This window comes from Hyperolius riggenbachi, chromosome 10, assembly GCF_040937935.1.
Source record: "Hyperolius riggenbachi isolate aHypRig1 chromosome 10, aHypRig1.pri, whole genome shotgun sequence".
NCBI lineage: Eukaryota > Metazoa > Chordata > Amphibia > Anura > Hyperoliidae > Hyperolius > Hyperolius riggenbachi.
This window is the reverse complement of record NC_090655.1, coordinates 6,960,557-6,983,336: the sequence shown is the minus strand read 5'-3', so window position 1 is coordinate 6,983,336 and position 22,780 is coordinate 6,960,557. Positions and strand designations below refer to the sequence as shown.

Here is a 22,780-nt window from a genome sequence, read left to right as displayed (position 1 = left end):
CATCAACTCGGAACAATTTGCATATCTGTGGCCACAGCGGCCACAAAACCAGTCATCCCAGGCTCTGTATTAATGATGCAGAAAGGCTCAGGGTTAAAAACGTATCTGACCCGCCATCATTCATTCAGGTCATCGCTCTGTCCCCCTAAGAATTGCAGCCATGGCAGATTTTTCTCAAATTTCTGCCTAAGCTCTGCCCCCCCCCCCCCCGGCCTTGCTGTGGGCTGCCCCCAGCTCAGCAGCTAATTGGTGGCTGCTGAGCTGGGGGCGGTCTGCAGCAACACTAGCAGAGGTTTACAAATAACTTCTGCAGTCTTTGGAAACATGGGTTCCCATGGAGGGGGGGCGGAGCATCACTTGTATCTCACTTGCATTGAATGAGGTAAGTAATAAACCCTGAGACACGCCCCATCATGCAGCATTTAAAGGACCACTATTGCAAAAAAAAGTTGGCATTTAAAATCTGACAGTCCCGACCGGTTTTGGACTAGTCCATTTCCTCATGGCAGATTCTCAGGGTTTTCTTTGTTTTCAACAGCATTTCCTAAACAGCAGTTGCAGAGTCTAACTGACAACATAGTGTGAAAGTGAGTAGGGAGGCTGACTGGTATCTTCCTATTTTGGCATTTAGGCTAATTTCACACCAGGACGTTGCGTTAGAGGGGGCGTTAAGGTCGCATAACGTCCCCCTAACGGAACGCCTGGTGGTGCTGGATCTGGACGTCAGAGTGAGCCGCGTTGTGCAGCTCACTCTGGCGTCCGTGATGCCGTGATGCGCACTCTTGTGCGCATGCGGCATCACGTGGTCCCGCCCGGCCAATCGCCGCACAGATCGGCCGCTCCAGGAAGTAAACACTGCACGTCACAACGTGCAGTGCATATTAATTAGCCATGTGCCTGGCCGCTCTCCGCTCCTCCACAAGATTACTGAGCATGTGCAAACAGTCTAACGCGGCTCAGCCGCGTCTAAAGTACTGCATGCAGTACGTTGTTTTGTGACGCAGCGTTACAATGTAACGCAATGTGGGCACTGTGAACAGCCCCATTGATTTATCATTGCTGTGCGGTGGGCTGCGTTACAGGCTGCTCTAACGTGCGCCTGTAACGTCCCACTGTGAAACCAGCCTTAAAGGGAACCTGAAGCGAGCAAAATTATTTAAAATAAACATGATGTAGCTGTAAATGAATATTGCATACTTACCTGTCCATCAGTTCCTCTCAGAAGCTCACCATTTTCTTCTTACAGTGATCCCTTCCAGTTCTGACAGTATTTTGTCAGAACTGAAATATACCAGTTGCTGTCAGTTATAAATCAGCAGCTCTCAGTTACAACTGAATGTGCAAGGTAATGTCCATGTTTTCCTTTGGCTCAAGTGGGTGATATTACAGTTTAACAGTGTGCTGACCAGGAAGCTGTTATGGGGTAATGGCTATTTTTAAAATGGGGGACGGAGAATTCCATTGATCACAGTGGACAAATGGGACGCAGGAGAGGAGACAGGGATTGAGGAGTAGACTATACAGTAGGTAAGTATGACTTGTGTATGGTTAATTTGACTTTTTATTTTCAGTCCAGGTTCTCTTTAAACTGCTGTTCAGGAAAAAACAAAGAAAACCTTGAGAATCCCCCATGAGGAGATGGACTGGCCCAAAATCTGTCGGTTCTGTGCCTACTTTTTTTGCGATAGCGGGCTTTTAAAGAGAAACCATAACCAAGAATTGAACTTTATCCCAATCAGTAGTTGATATGAGAAATCTTTTCCTTTTCACAAACAGATCATCAGGGGGCGCTGTATGGCTGATATTGGGGTGAAACCCCTCCCACAGTGTGATGTCAGGACCATGATGCTGGCAGTCTCCTGTCTGTGAGCCTCATTGCATTGTGGGAAATAACAGTTGTTTACAGCTGATTCCAACTGCCAAACAAAGCAAGCAGCAGCTACTTCCAGTGACATCACCTGCCAGCAGTAAAAATGTCACCATGTGGTAAATGTCAGAATGTAAATCAGGGAGAGGAAAACGTTTACATTGGGCAAACACTGACTAAATCATTTATACATAATTATTGTACAAATGTAGCACTTTTTTATTACATTATTTTCACTAGAGTTCCTCTTTAAACAGAGCCTGGCAGGACGGTCTTTTTTTACTGTAAATACTCTGTTTATACGCTGCTCAGTCGAACAGACCATTCACCACACATTATTATTGCAGACTTCTGTACAGAAATGATGCAGCATCAAACATGACTTAGCTCTGGCATTTCAGCGGCAAACTTCACACAGAGCGGATGACAGAAACATATGCAGGGTGGGTGTAGCTTTCAGCGAGTCGGTCAATCAAGGCTTGGCGGGGGGCGGTGGGGGCGTTTGTACACATCTATGAATTAGAAGACAAAAACAGTGTGCGCCCGCCGCATGGTAAATATATGCCAAGTCTAGACCTCAAACATTCTTTCATCCAAACCCGTCTTTTTTTCTACCATGAAGTAAAATAACTGGAAAGTTCCACGCCGGTGTAGTGAAGGGTAACGCGGGGTTTGTAATACACGTAATTATGACTTTGCAGAAATCTTTATTTCAGGACTTATCTGCGACACACATCTCAAGCAGGGGCAGAACTAGAAATCACTGGGCCCCTGGGAAACTGAATTCCTCCCTGCCCAGGGCCGATTCTGTCATGAAGCAAGGTGAAACACTTGCAACAGTCGCAGAGATTACAGGGGCAGCATGTTTGTACTGTGTTTACTCTAACAGCATGCAGTCAGAGTAGGAGGAGAAGTGAGAGGAGAGTGAGGTGAAGAGGTCATCATTGGGGAAAAGCAGCTTGTTGTGCTGTGTGAGGAGTGTGACAGTGAGTGAGGAGGGGGGAGGCAGGAGAGCAGCATTGGGGAAAAGCAGCTTGTTGTGGTGTGTGAGGAGTCTGACAGTGAGTGAGGAGGGAGGAGGCAGGAGAGCATCATTGGGGAAAGCAGCTTGTTGTGCTGTGTGAGGAGTATGACAGTGAGTGAGGAGGGGGGAGGCAGGAGAGCATCATTGGGGTATAGCAGCTTGTTGTGCTGTGTGAGGAGTCTGACAGTGAGTGAGGAGGGGGAGGCAGGAGAGCATCATTGGGGTAAAGCAGCCTGTTGTGCTGTGTGAGGAGTCTGGCAGTGAGTGAGGAGGGGGGAGGCAGGAGAACATCATTGGGGAAAAGCAGCTTGTTGTGCTGTGTGAGGAGTCTGACAGTGAGTGAGGAGGGGGGAGGCAGGAGAGCAGCATTGGGGAAAAGCAGCTTGTTGCGCTGTGTGAGAAGTCTGACAGTGAGGGAGGAGGGGGGAGGCAGGAGAACATCATTGGGGGAAAGCAGCTTGTTGTGCTGTGTGAGGAGTCTGACAGTGAATGAGGAGGGGGAGGCAGGAGAGCATCATTGGGGTAAAGCAGCCTGTTGTGCTGTGTGAGGAGTCTGACAGTGAATGAGGAGGGGGGAGGCAGGAGAGCATCATTGGGGAAAAGCAGCTTGTTGTGCTGTGTGAGGAGTCTGGCAGTGAGTGAGGAGGGGGGAGACAGGAGAGCATCATTGGGGAAAAGCAGCTTGTTGTGCTGTGTGAGGAGTCTGACAGTGAGTGGGGAGGGGGGAGGCAGGAGAGCATCATTGGGGAAAAGCAGCTTGTTGTGCTGTGTGAGAAGTCTGGCAGTGAGTGAGGAGGGGGGAGGCAGGAGAGCATCATTGGGGAAAGCAGCTTGTTGTGCTGTGTGAGGAGTCTGACAGTGAGTGAGGAGGGGGAGGCAGGAGAGCAGCAGTGTGTCATGTGACTTGCAAGGCAGAAGGGAGGAGGTGGCACTGCTGTCCTGACTGAGGAGGAATGGAGTGGCTGAGGGTGAGCAGTGTGTTTGTCACAGACTCCCAGCCAGTGTGCTATTGTGTTGAGCTGCAGAACGTCATGTGAGAACATTAAATGAAGCAAAGTAAATTGTCAGGTGCTGTGCAATCATTGCAAATCGAGGTGGGGGAGCGGGGTATCATACCCACAAGATTTCCACAGGCAACAAAAAGTCTAGAACCAGCCGTGACCTTGACACCCCCCTCCCCCCCCCCCCCCCCCCAAAAAAAAAAAAAAAAAAAAAACAGAAATTGGAATATCAGGCTAGGCAGGTAGCCAGGTATAGGTGCCCCCAGTATAAGTAGCCTGGTAGATTATTATTATTATTATTGATGTTCGACCTGTATAGGCGGCCTGGTATAAGTGTCCCTAGTATAGGTTGCCAGGTATAGGTGCCCCCAGCATAGGTAGCCTGGAGGAGGGACAAAGAGCACACACAGCCACGCGGGAAGGGGGGCTGACTCATCCCTCTCTCACCTTGGGGCCCACCTTCAGCTCTCGCCCTCCGTAAATAACAGCAGTAGCCGGGCCTGCTGCTCCCCCCTCTGGCGCTGTGCCCCTATCCTGCCCCCACATGGCTGCATCCATTAGAGGTGCAATTGTTAGGCCTCGGGTATCAAAGAACATGTAGCAGGCATTGGCCATCAGTAAAGACTGTTGAACTGATAGTTGATTTTAGGAGGCGCCCACCTCCCCTCTAATCAGTCCTCATAGGTGATACCGAAGTCTCTAGGGTACCATCTGTGTGCTTCCTTGGCACAACCCTCACCAACGACCTGAAATGGGGGCAGAACACTACCAAAATTCAAAATAAATCACAGCAGAGGTTGTTCTTCCTACGTCAACTGAAAAAATCCGGCATGCCGCGGGAGCTGCTGACCAGCTTCTACACTGCAACCATTGGGTCCATCCTTTGTTTGTCAATCATTGTCTGGTATGCTAGTACGACGGCTAGTGAGAGCTGCAGAGAGTGATTACTGATGTGGAGCGGATAATCGGATCTCCGCTGCCACCTCTCGATCTCCTCCACGCTGCTAGAATGAAGACGAGGGCCACCAGGATCTCTCTCGACCCCTCCCACCCTGGCAGTCGCTACTTTGACCTCCTCCCGTCGGGTCGCCTTTACAGAACTATCCCATCCAAAACCACCAGGCGCAGGAACTCCTTCTTCCCCCAAGCAGTCCGGATACAAAACTAGGGTAGTGCTCACTTGAGGTTGAGGTCAAGAAACCACTCAGTCGCTCACTGATGCTCACACCACATGGGACAATACGTCCACCGCCACGCAGCCAGCTTTTGATGTGTTTGATGTTTTTGATACTTTTTGAACGAATTGACTCTACTCGGGCCTCACAGGCTTGCCTGTATTGTTGAGCTGCTGCTAAATGTCTATGTACTTTTGCACAACTGTTAATGTCTGTCTTGTCTGCCAGTGTATCTGTTGCCTGTCTTTGTACTTGCCATGCCATGGGAACCACAAATAATTCCTAGTACGACTTCCGTCACACTTGGCGAATAAAGTCTTATTCTGATTCTAAAATCAATTCACTTAAATCAACATTTTTATAAATCTAGAAGATTGAAATTGAAAATAAAGCTCACATTAAGGTTTTTCTCTCTTCCCTCCCCAGTTTGTGATTTCCCTCCCCATTAAAACTCTTGAGGATGGTTAAGTTTGGGGTCACAATACCCCATCATCTGGCTGGACAGCCGTGAAATCTGAAGCACTTGATGCCCACTAGCAGCTCCATCTGGAGCTTTCCAGAATTTATCTAATCTCCCAACTCCCTGAGCCGAGTCTCCAGACCCCTGGATCGTCCTCGCATTGCCCCCATTTCTCCACTCTGCACATCCAGATGCCACGCCTTCAACTGCTTGATATACCCAAGGGGAGGTTCATGGCTATAACAGACACAGCTCTTGTACAATCAGCACCAAAGTGAGGGGGTGAATAGCGCACGTGCCCCGCCCCTTCCCAGAGGCCACTGCAGGAGGCGGATCTGCTGCTGTAGTGCAGAGACCCACATCCTTTGCTGCTTCATGCCTCAACCCCACAGCCATGCACCCCTATGTCCTGTGACCTTCTCCCACTACAGAACCAGGCCACCGCAGCTACTGAGCGGCAGGGTTGCTCTCGAGTACTTTGTGATCATGGATTACCCGTGATCACGAGTATTTTTTGGCTCTGAATTTGGGAAAATTCAGAATCTGTGATCAATACAGATCACGGATTCCGATTTCGCGTCCATTCATGATTGGCGAGAATTCAGTTGTGATCACGGTGAAAATCCGCGATCACGAATTTGCATGCACACGCGCGGTAACCATTTGATAACGTCCAAATTTAGCTATGCTGTGGCAGAAAAAATTGAAAAAAGAAGATGGTGAAGAAGAATAAACAAACATAAACAAATACAGAAAACATGGTTTTCATCAATTTTTTTTTTTTTAATGATAACACCACACATCAATAATTCTGTTTTTTCTTTAAGAAAACATGATGCTTTATGCATAATTTACCCTAAAAGAAGTTTTGGAGGCAATTTAAAGGCCATTCGTGATCACGATGCGTGATTCCAGATTGCGGATGCAAATTTGTTCGCGTGGTTGTGATTATGTCCGAATCCGAATTTTTGTAAACCAATTTTTGCGGCTACTCGATCAGTAAAATGGGGTATTCGAGCAACCCTGCTGAGCGAAGTTTTAAAGGAATACTATCGATTGAAGCATTTTTTTTTATGCTGTATGTTAGGGCACACATTACCACGAGTACTATGGGGGGAGTTTCCTTCATCACACAGTTCCGCCTCTCTGCTGTAAAATCCTCCGTCCGTTTCAGATAAAAAGGCTAGACCATGTTCCTGCACAGGGGGGTCGCTATCAACTCCTCAGGGTATAGTTGAATAATCACCTTGCTGAAAGAATCTTATTCAGGTGGTGGTAAGGAGTTATGCTGGGAATACATGTTGCGTTTTTGTACTCGATTTTAATGATGATCGATCAATAGAATCGAGAGCAAATTCAATGGGGGAAAAGTTTTTTTGAATTTTCGATTTGATTCACCGAAGCTGAAAAAGATCAAAATAAGATCCAACATATTGGATATTATCTTGCTTTATCTATCTAAATTGCAGGTAATTGTACCGTTGGTGTGCTTGGTGACCCGCGCGATCAATTACACGCTTGTTTATGGTGTCGATTTAAAGATTCCAGCAATGTGTGTTTATGATCTTGACTGATAAAGATCCTGATTATGCCTTTGTAAACAATGTCTCTCCCTCTCAGTAGCCTAGAAAGTAGATGCAGCCTGGAATGCAACTTCACAGGTCAGTCAGGAATAGTGTATACACATCTCCCTGCTAGTTATATTCCAGCAATACTGCAGCACATCTAGTTACCCGTTACCGCCTCAGATCGGCCTCCTCCTCCTCAGACTCTGATGCATGCTGTGAGACAGTGAAATGTATTTGTGAGCCGCTGTGTGTGGAATGAAGGATGATTTTTATGCAGGGAGAGAGAACTGGGTGAACAAATAAAGTGCCCCTAGCACTAGTGGTAATGTGTACCTTAATATAGAGTATTAAAAAAAAAACTTGTTTTATTTGATAGTATTCCTTTAAGTGCAAATGCCGGGAGAGGCAGGAGAGTTTGATGTAATGCTAAACTTAAGTTGTAGTGGAGGCGGCAAACATCTGTTCTGCTGAAACAATAATAGTAACAGCAGCAGGCAAACACCTCCAGTCTCCCTTCCCTTATGGCTCAGCTCACCTCCAATGGGCTCTCTTCACAAAACTTCTCATAAATGACTTCTTTATCACCTAACTGATAGAAATAACCTTTCAACACGTTCACAAGCAAAATAATCACTCAAAGTAAGTTTTTCCTGATTAACTTCTTTTCAATATTAGTTTACTTACATTAATTCTGTTATATTTTTGATCTTTGAAAGCTTAAAGAAAACCTGTAATGAGAAAAGTTCCCCCGGGTGATACTAACTTCGGTAGGGGGAAGCCTCCAGATCCGATCTAGGCTTCCCCCGTCCTCCTGTGTCCCACGGCGGTCTTGCTGTGCCCCTCCGAACAGCGAGGATGTAAATATTTACCTTCCTGGCTATAGCGCAGGCGCAGTATTGACTCTCTGCTTGGAGATTGCTGTCGGTCCGCTCTACTGCGCTGGCGCAAGTCTCCTGCGCCTGCGTAGTAGAGCAGACCCATCAGAGATTGTCTATTTCCGCCTATGTCCGTGCTGAGAACTGCAACAGCGCCACCCGCTGGAGCCAGAGAAGTTAAATAAATCAGCGCTTGTCAGGCTTGTCGAGCCTGGATTGCCGGAGATTATGGGGGAGCCAGTGCTGGATTTCCTGCAGCTACAGGGGAGGGGGAAGCCTCATTGGGATCCTGGGGCTTCCCCCTCCCGAGATAAGTACCCCCAGGGGAACTTGTTTTTTTTGTTACAGGGTCTCTTTAAGGCCGGTTTCAGACTGTAAACCGGTGGCAGCGAATCGGTGCGTCGCTTCCGCCGCACCGCCAGCCAGGATCCTGCTGCAGGTATTTGCAGAAGTGCATGGGAGTGTATTGTTAAAATACACTTTCACGCATGCGCGCCACGACGTCGCAATGCCAACATTTTTAAATGCCTGAGTCGCCATAGAGTAACATGACTGCCGGTCTGACGCAGGTCGATGAAAGTACGCGCGTTAACGTAGTTTTGTCCTAGCGTCAGGGATGCGGCATACCGTGGCAGTATGAAAGTCTTCATAGATTTTCATTGCCCGGCGGTGAGGTGCGGTAAAAATACATCGCTTCGGTGTAAAAGGGCCCTCAAAATATAACCTAGTTAGGTGAAAAAGCTTTGTGGGATCATGGCCATTGTCTTAGATTGTTTCCGCGCACGCCGTCATAAGCACAGCCGATACTGCAAACTTGATCCCACTCACCATCCACAGCCGTTCTCCTGCAGAATATGGCATCTTCCAGTACTGTTACCTCAGCAAAAAGCGTAGGCGTCCTATGCAAGTCCCCCCCTCCCCGCCAAGTACTGCCAGCTTGTGGGAAAACATAACAATGGGGGTGATAAAATAAAGAAAAGAGTGAGACAATAACACTTTCGCTGTGAAAAATTAGCACAAAACTTTAATAAGTTGAAGTTTTTTAGAGAATGAAAGTTTAAAACACTAATTGGCGTTTTTTTAAGATAAGTTTTCACATTCCTAATTATCACTAGGTAGAGGTCAGAGAATCAGTAAAATGTGGTAGTGTTATCTGTGATGAGCAAAGACAACCTCTTGAGAATTTCTCACGTTCCTCTTTAGAAGGACTTTTTTCTAAACCAGAGATGAACGCTTTGGCACAAAATAAACATATCCCCCGATAGATTTTACAAAATAAATACTATTCCTGGTATTTTCCCCACTCTGGTGTGCTGTTTTTTTTTTTTTTTACTAAAACTCCATGCAAAACACAGTTCATTAGAAAAGCATATTATTTAGTGGGCTGTGTGCAAAATGAAATCACCATTTCTAAAAACCTCTTATGACTAACAAATATAGATAAAAAAAAACATATATAGCTCCTTCCTCGGCACCAGCAGCTCCTCCCATCTCATCACAGCTCTCTGTGATGCTGCCAGTATATAGAGTAGGAAAGCAGAGCCAGAAGGGGGCAGGCTTGGGCTTGAAGAGACATTACAGAAGACAGACTCCGCTATAATGATTCCTGAGCAAAGCCAAACTGAATGCTCAGTTGGGGATTTTATCAGGGCTGTAACAAGCAAGCTGAGCAGTGAAGGATGAAACAGAGAGCAGGGTAGGTGTTTTCTCTAATGCTCCCACTGATATATATAGTGAAATACATGGTGGTGCTTAGTCTCTGGTTCACTTCAAGGCCTCTTCTACACGATATGCTGAAAAATGGGTGCATTTTAATTTGCAGTGCATTGTGAAAAAGCTTTCAGTTAAAATGTGTATAGTGGGAACTGAGCCATAGGAAAACCGGGACATTACCTTGCACATCAGCTGTCCTTTCAGTTATGCTTACTACAAGAAAATGTATGCGTGCTCAACACCAAGCTTAACCCTTACAAGTCTGGCTGTGCAAATCTGGCTAAATTGGCTTATCATGAGGCATTGCTCATGCAAAAATGCATTTGCTTTCGCATGCCAAACTTTGCAGGGTCAAAAACCAATACCGCGAAGCGGTTGCCCTGCGGGAATTAGTTCATGCTACATAGCACTATCGCCACGGGGAGGCTTCCCAATGCTCCCATACAACCGGGGGGACTGCGGGGCCCCAGGCTCTCTCACTGCCTAGGGACCACAGTGTTACCCCGGAGGGAGAGGCTGGGTGGAGCGGACGACCCCCCCCCCCAAGTGTGGCCAGCGCCGGGGGGGCCATCCGCACCCACCTCCCAAAAATTAAAAACAGGCACTTACCTTAACGTCCATTGCGTTCTGCTACTGCGCATAAACTTGGGGGCACTGCATGGGAAAGGAATGAAGTATGGGTCACCCCAAGCTGAAGGCTCAGGGCTGGCTCGCACACATCACTCCAGAAGGGGGGGGGAACAGGCACAGACAGTCCACTCCAGGGCTCACACCACCTAGAGCAAGCCATCCACCACCTGCCTCCAAAGGGTAAAGACTGCAAAATGCTTACTACAAGAAAATTAGTTATAATTGAGAGCAACTGATAAAGTGTAAAAGGACCCTAAGGGCCCTTTTACACTTAATGCGTTAGTACGTGTTTTTTTTTTTTCTCTATAGCAGTGCATTGTGGAAAAGCTTTTAGTTAAAACACGTGGGAACTGTGCCATAGGAAAATGAGCATTACTTTGAAAATCCGCTTTCTTTCAGTTATAACTGAGTGCAACTGATAAAGTTTAAAACGACCTTAAGGCCCCATTCACACTAGAACATTTTGCTGTGATTTTGGCAAAACGTTCAAACACTAGCGCTTTTTAAAAGGGCTAGTGTAATGAAACCCTATGTTCTTACTTGAGCAAATCGTCCAAAATTGCGAAACGCAAATGTGTCGCCTGCACTATTTTCAGGTGATTTCCCTGCAATCTCGTTTCAGTGCTATAGAAGCACTAAATGCGATCGCGGCAAAATCGCTGCAGTGTTCTGTGACTTTTTCCGCGTGAAATCGCGGAAAAATCACTCATGCAAAACGCTGGAAAAAATTGCCGGAGTTTTGCGTTTCTAAGTGTAAATGAGGCCTTAATTTCTTTTGCCACAGGTTAGCCAACTACAGTACAAGACAATGGGGCTTAGCACACTTACAGAGTTGCATTGTGAGGTTAGTTCACGATTGGCCACCGACATGCCACACAGTCGACAGCACTTTAACGCGGCGACACGGGTGACAGAAGTCACGTAAGTCAATGGATGACGCAAAAAAGTGTAAATACAGTGGCAGTGGAGCGGGCATGCCTGGAACAAGGCAAATATGATGCCCCCATCACTGGATGGATGGCGAAGGCCGAGTTGGGGTGGCAATATACATATGAGGTAGCAGGATAAAAGAGCGCCGGCTGAGGGGGGGGGGGGGGGGCGAAAAGGGCGCCGCCATAGACTTTAATGCAATTATCGTTAATATGGTGAAAAAAGCAGGAAACGGCGTTATGAAATATATCGTTAACAACATTAGAACCTTATAGTTTTTGAACTATGTTATAGTTTTAGAAGCTTGCAACGTTATAGTTTTTATCATATTACTGTATATTCCTGCGTATAAGACTACTTTTTAACCCTTGAAAATCTTCTGAAAAGTTGGGGGTTGTCTTATACGCCGGGTGTCATTGATGCCGGGTGATACGCCCTATCCTGTTACCTCCTCTCAGATTTCCCTGCTGAGGGAGCGCAATCTATTCTTCCATACCGCTCTTCTAAACCGGTAGAGAAGGAGAGCTGACCAGTGTTAAGGAGAGTTGGCCAATGCAACAAGTCAATTGACTATATACTGTTATATACGCATACGTTAAAAAAGGGCGTTGGGAAAAAAGGGCGCAGGGTTTTAAACGATAATCATGAATAATGTTTAAAAAAAATTGTGCTATATTTCGTTTAAAAATAATGTCTTATAAAGTTATAAATCATTAAATAATGTGTATGAAATCGGCAATTGTAAAAACGTTAATCTTCCCTGTTTAAAAAGTGAAATGTATAATAACGTTTTATAAAAGATTAATAAGAATTTTACTAAAGCTATACCTAACCCTACTCTCATACAGAACCCTCCCTGTACCTACCCCTAACCCCTAGACCCCCCCTGGTGGTGCCTAACCCTAAGACCCCCCTGGTGGTGCCTAAGTAACCCTCCCTGTACCTACCCCTAACCCCTAGACCCCCCCCTGGTGGTGCCTAACCCTAAGACCCCCCTGGTGGTGCCTAAACCTAAGACCCCCCGGTGGTGCCTAACCCTAAGACCCCCCTGGTGGTGCCTAACCCTAAAACCCCCTGGTGGTGCCTAACCTTAAAACCCCCCTGGTAGTGCCTAACCCTAAGACCCCCCTGGTGGTGCCTAACCCTAAGACCCCCCCTGGTGGTGCCTAACCCTAAGACCCCCCCTGGTGGTGCCTAACCCTAAGACCCCCCCTGGTGGTGCCTAACCCTAAGACCCCTGGTGGTGCCTAACCCTAAGACCCCCCTGGTGGTGCCTAACCCTAAGACCCCCCTGGTGGTGCCTAAACCTAAGACCCCCCTGTGATAAGCATTAATAACGTTTGAAAAAATATTGTGCTGTTTTTTGTTTAAAAATAATGTTTTAAAAAAGATTGTACTGTTTTTCGTTTAAAATTTTTTTAAAAAAAATTATAAATCATTAAATAATGTGTAATCATGAGAAGCAGTTATAAAACAGTAAAAGTCTCCGGACGCCGCTTGTAAAACGTTATTTTTCTCCGGCGCCCTTTTTTCCTGTTGGGCGCCCATTAAACGATATTTATTATGGGAGTGAATGGCGGTGCCCTTTTTGTCCACTTGCCTCAGGCGCCCGAATTTACTGTTTCCGTTATATATTGGGTAACACATACAGTACAGCACCAGTATCTGTTCATACACAGTAGTGATGCTCAAATACCCCTTTTCAAAATTCGAGTTAGGTCGAATTCGAATAGTAAATTATTCGAGGTCAGTCGAATATTCGAGTCGAATAATTTTTACTATTCGATTCGACCTCGGACTTCGAGCTCACTATTCGAGTCGGTATTCGAGCTCACTATTCGAGCTGACTATTCGAATTGGCCTTAAATAGCTTCCAACACTTGTTTTGAGGGTGAATGATGCAAGAAACCTCTTTTTTTCCAAGTAACAACAGCAAGTGATTATGTGGGGATGTTCCTTTAAAAAAAAATGTGGAAAGATAAGTTGTGTCCTTAATTTTGTTCAGTAGTGTTACTGTATATACTTGTTCTTCTTCTTCTTTATCTTTCTTCTTCTTCTTCTAGATCTTCTTCTTCTATATCTTCTTCTTCTTCTTCTATATTGTCTTCTTCATCATCTTCTTCTTCTTCATCTTCTTCTTCTTCATCATCATCTTCTTCTTCTTCTTCTTCTTCTTCTTCATCTTCTTCATCTTCTTCATCTTCTTCTTCTTCATCTTCTTCTTCTTCTTCATCTTCTTCTTCTTCTTCTTCATCTTCATCTTCTTCATCTTCATCTTCTTCATCTTCTTCTCCTTCTTCATCTTCTTCATCTTCTTCTTCTTCATCTTCTTCTTCTTCTTCATCTTCTTCTTCTTCTTCTTCTTCTTCTTCATCTTCTTCTTCTTCTTCTTCTTCTTCTTCTTCTTCTTCTTCATCTTCTTCATCATCTTCTTCATCTTCTTCATCATCTTCTTCATCTTCTTCTTCTTCATCTTCTTCTTCTTCATCTTCTTCTTCTTCTTCTTCATCTTCTTCATCTTCTTCTTCTTTTTCATCTTCTTCTTCATCATCTTCTTCATCTTCTTCTTCATCTTCATCTTCTCCTTCTCCTTCTTTTTCAATATCGTCTTCTTCTTCTTCGCGTATTTCTCTTTTCAATTTTTTTTTTAAAGAAATGCAGCTATTTTTGAGCGTAACAAATAGCTGGTGGGCGCACGCATGTTGGAAGCGCCATTGTATGTGCTCCCTGGCAGTGGAAACACAAAGACAGCAGGAGGTAAATTCAGCAGCAGGAGGAGGAGGATGAGTGTGTGGCAGCAGGCAGTCAATGAGGCAGGCAGCTCGCCGTGACATAATAGCCCTGGTACCTAGCGGTGATACCAGGGCTGTAAATAAACACAACAGGAGGTCCCAGACAGCGGTCGTGCAGCCCACATTGTGTCCAATACACAACTGGGACAACACAGTTTTCAACCCGGGCACCTCAGAAAAATTAAACTTTTTTTTTTTTTAATGGTTTGTTTGGTTTTGGTTTTGCAACCAATATAGCTATTGTTTGACGTAATAGCTGGTGGCAGAGTGGCAGCAGAAGGTAATTCTGTGTACCCTGGCAGTGGGAAACACAGACAGACAGCAACAGCAGCAGGAGGAATGGAGGAGTAATGTGAGCAGCTATTGTTTGACGTAATAGCTGGTGGCAGAGTGGCAGCAGAAGGTAAATCATCTGTGTAGTGTACCCTGGCAGTGGGAAACACAGACAGACAGCAGCAGCAGCAGCAGCAGCAGCAGGAGGAGGTATGGAGGAGCAGTGTGAGTGTGGCAGCAGGTAGGCAGCGTGACATAATAGCCCTGGTACCTAGCGGTGATACCAGGGCTGTAAATAAACACAACAGGAGGTCCCAGACAGCGGTCGTGCAGCCCACATTGTGTCCAATACACAACTGGGACAACACAGTTTTCAACCCGGGCACCTCAGAAAAATTAAACCTTTTTTTTTTTTTAATGGTTTGTTTGGTTTTGGTTTTGCAACCAATATAGCTATTGTTTGACGTAATAGCTGGTGGCAGAGTGGCAGCAGAAGAAGGTAATTCTGTGTACCCTGGCAGTGGGAAACACAGACAGACAGCAGCAGCAGCAGGAGGAGGTATGGAGGAGTAGTGTGAGTGTGGCAGCAGGTAGGCAGCGTGACATAATAGCCCTGGTACCTAGCGGTGATACCAGGGCTGTAAATAAACACAACAGGAGGTCCCAGACAGCGGTCGTGCAGCCCACATTGTGTCCAATACACAACTGGGACAACACAGTTTTCAACCCGGGCACCTCAGAAAAATTAAACCTTTTTTTTTTTTTAATGGTTTGTTTGGTTTTGGTTTTGCAACCAATATAGCTATTGTTTGACGTAATAGCTGGTGGCAGAGTGGCAGCAGAAGGTAATTCTGTGTACCCTGGCAGTGGGAAACACAGACAGACAGCAGCAGCAGGAGGAGGAATGGAGGAGTAGGCGAGCAGCTATTGTTTGACGTAATAGCTGGTGGCAGAGTGGCAGCAGAAGGTAAATCATCTGTGTACCCTGGCAGTGGGAAACACAGACAGACAGCAGCAGCAGCAGCAGCAGGAGGAGGTATGGAGGAGCAGTGTGAGTGTGGCAGCAGGTAGGCAGCGTGACATAATAGCCCTGGTACCTAGCGGTGATACCAGGGCTGTAAATAAACACAACAGGAGGTCCCAGACAGCGGTCGTGCAGCCCACATTGTGTCCAATACACAACTGGGACAACACAGTTTTCAACCCGGGCACCTCAGAAAAATTAAACCTTTTTTTTTTTTTTAATGGTTTGTTTGGTTTTGGTTTTGCAACCAATATAGCTATTGTTTGACGTAATAGCTGGTGGCAGAGTGGCAGCAGAAGAAGGTAATTCTGTGTACCCTGGCAGTGGGAAACACAGACAGACAGCAGCAGCAGCAGCAGGAGGAGGTATGGAGGAGTAGTGTGAGTGTGGCAGCAGGTAGGCAGCGTGACATAATAGCCCTGGTACCTAGCGGTGATACCAGGGCTGTAAATAAACACAACAGGAGGTCCCAGACAGCGGTCGTGCAGCCCACATTGTGTCCAATACACAACTGGGACAACACAGTTTTCAACCCGGGCACCTCAGAAAAATTAAACCTTTTTTTTTTTTTTAATGGTTTGTTTGGTTTTGGTTTTGCAACCAATATAGCTATTGTTTGACGTAATAGCTGGTGGCAGAGTGGCAGCAGAAGAAGGTAATTCTGTGTACCCTGGCAGTGGGAAACACAGACAGACAGCAGCAGCAGGAGGAGGAATGGAGGAGTAGGCGAGCAGCTATTGTTTGACGTAATAGCTGGTGGCAGAGTGGCAGCAGAAGGTAAATCATCTGTGTACCCTGGCAGTGGGAAACACAGACAGACAGCAGCAGCAGCAGGAGGAGGTATGGAGGAGCAGTGTGAGTGTGGCAGCAGGTAGGCAGCGTGACATAATAGCCCTGGTACCTAGCGGTGATACCAGGGCTGTAAATAAACACAACAGGAGGTCCCAGACAGCGGTCGTGCAGCCCACATTGTGTCCAATACACAACTGGGACAACACAGTTTTCAACCCGGGCACCTCAGAAAAATTAAACCTTTTTTTTTTTTAATGGTTTTTTGGTTTTTGGTTTTACAACCAATATAGCTATTGTTTGACGTAATAGCTGGTGGCAGAGTGGCAGCAGAAGAAGGTAATTCTGTGTACCCTGGCAGTGGGAAACACAGACAGACAGCAGAAGGGCAGTACACAGCAGCCCACTGTAGGTGTAAAATGTGTGGCTGCAGGCGACGTAATAGTCAAAGTGAACCAGGCTGGCTTAGTGAGCAGGAGCCAGGAGGTGGTAAAGGGTGGTAAGGCACATTAACGATGGTTCCGGCAGCCAGTTCATGTCCCCCTCTCGCCGACAACAGGGGCCAGGAACTCGCCTTCCACCCACGCCTGGTTCATCTTGAGAAACGTCAGTCTGTCCACAGACTTGTGAGACAGACGTGAGCGTTTCTCGGTGACCACGCCACCAGCTGCACTGAAGCAGCGCTCGGACAGCACGCTGGAAGGGGGGCAGGACAGCACTTCCAGGGCGTACTGCGCCAGCTCGCTCCAGATCTCCATGCGCTTGACCCAATACTCCATGGGATCAACAGGGGCATCGCTGTCAAGCCCGCTGTACGACCCCATGTAGTCAGCCACCATGCGGGTCAGGCGCTGGCTGTGACCGGAGGAGGATGCTGCTGCATGCATCTCCTCTCTAGTCACTGCTGCCGGAGCCTCTACAGTCCTGTAGAGCTCGTGGCTGAGAGACAGCAGGTCTGTGGGGCGCTTGCTGCTGCTGGATGCAGGCACCTGCTGCTGCCTCTGTGCTGGCTGCTGGACAGTGGGGGTGGAAGGCTGGGGGAAGGCTTCCTCCAAGCGCTCAACAAGGGCCTGCTGCAAGCTCCTTATTTGTTGCGCTGGGTCTCCTCCTGCAGGCGGCAGGAACTGGCTCAACTTCCCCTTGAGGCGTGGGTCCAACATCATGCTGATCCAGATGTCCTCCCTCTGCTTCATCTGGATCACCCTGGGGTCGCTGCGCAGGCACGTCAGCATGTGCGCTGCCATTGGGAAGAGGCGGGCCACGTCTGCTGGCACATCGACGTCAGTGCTGTCCTCATCCTCCTCCTCTGCCGCCTCATCCTCTCTCCACCCCCGCACCAACTCAGCTGCGCTGTGCTGATCCCCCTCATCAGCAGCCAGGTCAGGGACCTCCACCAAGTCCTCCTCCTCCTCCCCCTCAGAGGTGGACTGCGCAGCTGGTTGCCGCTCCTGCTGGTCCAAGGCTGCCGCTCCCTGTTCCAGCAAAGCATCGAGGGCCCTGTTCAGCAGAGAAACCAGGGGCACCCACTCGCAGACCATAGCATGGTCCCTGCTCACCATGTTTGTGGCCTGCAGGAAGGGAGCCAGCACAAAGCACACCTGCTGCATGTGCCTCCAGTCATCATCGGGGACGATGGACGGGATGTTGCTGGTCTTGTCCCTTCTCTGAGCGGCGGAAACAGTGGCCAGGGCAAGGTACTGTTTGACAGCGCGCTTCTGTTCAACTAGACGCTCCAACATCGCCAGGGTGGAGTTCCAGCGAGTCGGAACGTCAAGGATCAGCCGATGGCGTGGCAGATCCAGCTCCTTTTGCACGTCTTCCAGGCTCGCACAGGCTGCAGCCGAGCGCCGGAAGTGACGCACAACATTCCTTGCCATTTCCAGCAGTTCGCCCATCCCCTGGTAGGTGCGCAGGAACTTCTGCACCACCAGGTTCAGCACGTGGGCAAGACAGGGGATGTGGGTCAGGTTTCCCCTGTCTATTGCGGCAACCAGATTGGCCCCATTGTCGGCCACCACCTCTCCGACTCTGAGGCCTCTGGGGGTCAGCCAAATCCTCTCCTGCTCCTGGAGTTTGGCCAACACATGGGTTGCCGTCAGCTTGGTCTTCCCAAGGCTGACCAAGTGCAGCAGCGCTTGGCAGTGGCGGGCCTTCACGCTGCTGCTGAGGCGGGGGGTTTGGCCAGGTGTGCCGGAGGATGGCAGAGGATCGGAGGAACCTGCTGCAGTTCCCCTGACCCTGCGGGGTGGCACCACCCACTGTGTTGCTGCTGCTGCTGTGCCCGCTGCTGCTCTCCCATCCTCACCCCCTTCCACCAAGCTGACCCAGTGGACAGTGAAGGACAGGTAGCGGCCTGTCCCGAAGCGGCTGCTCCAGGAGTCCATGGTGACGTGGACCCTTTCACCAACCGCGTGCTGCAGCCCTCGCTCCACATTGGCCATCACAAAGCGGTGCAGTGCAGGAATGGCCTTGCGGGAGAAAAAGTGTCTGCTGGGGAGCTGCCAGTCTGGGGCTGCGCAAGCAAGCAGCGCACGAATGTCGCTCCCCTCCTGCACGAGCGTGTACGGCAGGAGTTGGGAGCACATGGCCCGTGCCAGCAAGCCGTTCAGCTGCCGCACGCGACGGCTGCTGGGAGGCAGAGCCCTAACCACCCCCTGGAAGGACTCGCTCAAAAGGCTCTGGCGTGGCCTTTTGCTGACACGGGAATCAGCAGACACAGCAGAGGAGGCCACTGAGGACTGGCTGCCAGAACAGGCCTCAGTGTCGGCGGCAGGAGTTGCAGAGGGGGGAGGAGCAGTGCGTTTCCGCACTCCTGCTGGTGCTGCTAGAGGAGCAGGAGGGCGGGTGGCTGCTGTTGCTGCTGCTGCTGCTGAAGGCTGTGCAGTGATGGGTGTGGTGCCACTGCCAGCACCAGATGCCTTCAGCCTCTGGAACTCCTCATGCTGGTGGAAATGTTTAGCCGCAAGGTGGTTGATGAGCGAGCTGGTGCAGAACTTTAAGGGGTCTGCACCTCTGCTCAACTTCCGCTGACAGTGGTTGCAAGTGGCGTACTTGCTGTACACAGTGGGCATGGTGAAATATCGCCAGATTGGTGACTTAAACATCCCCCTACGGCATGGAAGCGCTGCTGCCTGTCTCCCTGTGGTGGTTGGCGGGGGGGCTTGGGTGCGGCTGGTGGTGGTACTGGCAGATGCTGCTGCTGCTGCTGCTGAGCCTGAGACACCAGCAGGCTGTGGGACCTGCCTACTGCTGCTGCCAATGCTTGCAATGATGCGCCTCCTTGCAAGGCCCACAAGAGCATCCTCCTCCTCCTCCTCAGAGCTGCTGAGGACGACATCCCCTGGAGGTGGTGGCACCCAGTCTCTGTCTGTCACCGGGTCATCATCATCCTCCCCCTCCTGAAACATGTCCTGCTGGGATGAGGACCCCCCAAACTCCTCTCCTGATGCATGGATGGGCTGCTTGACTGTCGCCACAGTCTTGCTGTCCAATCCCTCATCCCCCAAAGTGCCCATCAGCATCTCCTCCTCAAAATCGCCAACAACAGCAGACAATTGACTCATGATGCCTGGGGTCAAAAGACTGCTGAATGACAGGTCGCCAACTGACGGTGAACTGGCCTCCTCCCCAGGCCCTGCTGGGCGGCTGCTGCGAACAGGGGTGGTGGTGGTGGTGGTGGTGGTGAGGGTGGAGGCCTCGGATGCAGAGCTGATGGCGGGCTGCTCATCCTCCGTCATGAGTTGCACCACAGTGTCTGCATCCTTTTCCTCAATGGGACGTTTCCGACCCGGCTGGAGGAAAATGGGAGCAGGTGCTACACGCTGCTGCTGCTGTGTCTCTACAGCGTGAGTTGCAGATGCTCCTGCTGGGCGGCGCCCAAGGCGTCCACGGCCAGTGGCTATGGGAGGAATGTTAGCCACTGACGCTGCTGCTGCTGCTGCGGAACTGTGCATGGTGGCGCGCCCGCGGCCGCGGCTTGCCACAATGCTGCTCCCTCTCCTCCTGATTCCCTTGCTGCCCTTGCCCTTGCCCAAACCGCGCTGGCTGCCACTTCCAGACATCTTCAATGTTTTGGGCGTATAGACAAAAGTTTTTTAAAAGGGCGGGTGAAAAGTGGGGTACTTTAATGGAGTGGGTTGGTTGGTGAGGTGACTGAGTGAGTGTCCCCTAGTACAGTAAGTAAGTAGTAACAGTCAGGAAGTACAACTAGCAGTTACAATAATCAGTAGTAATCACAAGTAAATTTAGTGTGTGTACACTCAGACAGTGAGTGCACGCACGCAGGAGCTAGTAGCCTATGAACAGTGACTGAGTGTCCTAGACTCCTAGTACAGCAAGAGTAATTAGTAACAGTAAGTAGAACTAACTAATTACAATAATCAATCAGCGATCAGAAGGAAATAGAGTGTGTGTTGTGTGTGTACACTCAGACAGTGAGTGCACGCACGCAGGAGCTAGTAGCCTATGAACACAGTGACTGAGTGTCCTAGACTCCTAGTACAGTAAGAGTAAGTAGTAACAGTAAGTAGAACTAACTAATTACAATAATCAATCAGCGATCAGAAGGAAATGGAGTGTGGGTGTGTGTACACTCAGACAGTGAGTGCACGCACGCAGGAGCTAGTAGCCTATGAACACAGTGACTGAGTGTCCTAGACTCCTAGTACAGTAAGAGTAAGTAGTAACAGTAAGTAGAACTAACTAATTACAATAATCAATCAGCGATCAGAAGGAAATAGAGTGTGGGTGGTGTGTGTACACTCAGACAGTGAGTGCACGCACGCAGGAGCTAGTAGCCTATGGACAGTGACTGAGTGTCCTAGACTCCTAGTACAGTAAGAGTAAGTAGTAACAGTAAGTAGAACTAACTAATTACAATAATCAATCAGCGATCAGAAGGAAATGGAGTGTGGGTGTGTGTACACTCAGACAGTGAGTGCACGCACGCAGGAGCTAGTAGCCTATGAACACAGTGACTGAGTGTCCTAGACTCCTAGTACAGTAAGAGTAAGTAGTAACAGTAAGTAGAACTAACTAATTACAATAATCAATCAGCGATCAGAAGGAAATGGAGTGTGGGTGTGTGTACACTCAGACAGTGAGTGCACGCACGCAGGAGCTAGTAGCCTATGAACACAGTGACTGAGTGTCCTAGACTCCTAGTACAGTAAGAGTAAGTAGTAACAGTAAGTAGAACTAACTAATTACAATAATCAATCAGCGATCAGAAGGAAATAGAGTGTGGGTGGTGTGTGTACACTCAGACAGTGAGTGCACGCACGCAGGAGCTAGTAGCCTATGGACAGTGACTGAGTGTCCTAGACTCCTAGTACAGTAAGAGTAAGTAGTAACAGTAAGTAGAACTAACTAATTACAATAATCAATCAGCGATCAGAAGGAAATGGAGTGTGGGTGTGTGTACACTCAGACAGTGAGTGCACGCACGCAGGAGCTAGTAGCCTATGAACACAGTGACTGAGTGTCCTAGACTCCTAGTACAGTAAGAGTAAGTAGTAACAGTAAGTAGAACTAACTAATTACAATAATCAATCAGCGATCAGAAGGAAATAGAGTGTGGGTGGTGTGTGTACACTCAGACAGTGAGTGCACGCACGCAGGAGCTAGTAGCCTATGGACAGTGACTGAGTGTCCTAGACTCCTAGTACAGTAAGAGTAAGTAGTAACAGTAAGTAGAACTAACTAATTACAATAATCAATCAGCGATCAGAAGGAAATGGAGTGTGGGTGTGTGTACACTCAGACAGTGAGTGCACGCACGCAGGAGCTAGTAGCCTATGAACACAGTGACTGAGTGTCCTAGACTCCTAGTACAGTAAGAGTAAGTAGTAACAGTAAGTAGAACTAACTAATTACAATAATCAATCAGCGATCAGAAGGAAATAGAGTGTGGGTGGTGTGTGTACACTCAGACAGTGAGTGCACGCACGCAGGAGCTAGTAGCCTATGAACACAGTGACTGAGTGTCCTAGACTCCTAGTACAGTAAGAGTAAGTAGTAACAGTAAGTAGAACTAACTAATTACAATAATCAATCAGCGATCAGAAGGAAATAGAGTGTGGGTGGTGTGTGTACACTCAGACAGTGAGTGCACGCACGCAGGAGCTAGTAGCCTATGGACAGTGACTGAGTGTCCTAGACTCCTAGTACAGTAAGAGTAAGTAGTAACAGTAAGTACAACTAACTAATTACGATAATCAATCAGCGATCAGAAGGAAATAGAGTGTGTGTTGTGTGTGTACACTCAGACAGTGAGTGCACGCACGCAGGAGCTAGTAGCCTATGAACAGTGACCGAGTGTCCTAGACTCCTAGTACAGCAAGAGTAATTAGTAACAGTAAGTAGAACTAACTAATTACAATAATCAATCAGCGATCAGAAGGAAATAGAGTGTGTGTTGTGTGTGTACACTCAGACAGTGAGTGCACGCACGCAGGAGCTAGTAGCCTATGAACACAGTGACTGAGTGTCCTAGACTCCTAGTACAGTAAGAGTAAGTAGTAACAGTAAGTAAGTAGAACTAACTAATTACGATAATCAATCAGCGATCAGAAGGAAATAGAGTGTGTGTTGTGTGTGTACACTCAGACAGTGAGTGCACGCACGCAGGAGCTAGTAGCCTATGGACAGTGACTGAGTGT

General features: G+C 48.3%; 1 protein-coding gene across 4 annotated transcripts in view; it reads left to right on the top strand.

Moving 5' to 3' along the window:
• The window catches only part of CRTAC1 (cartilage acidic protein 1), an 899,879-nt gene that overhangs the window by 548,195 nt on the left and 328,904 nt on the right, over positions 1-22,780 (top strand). The window lies entirely within an intron of this gene.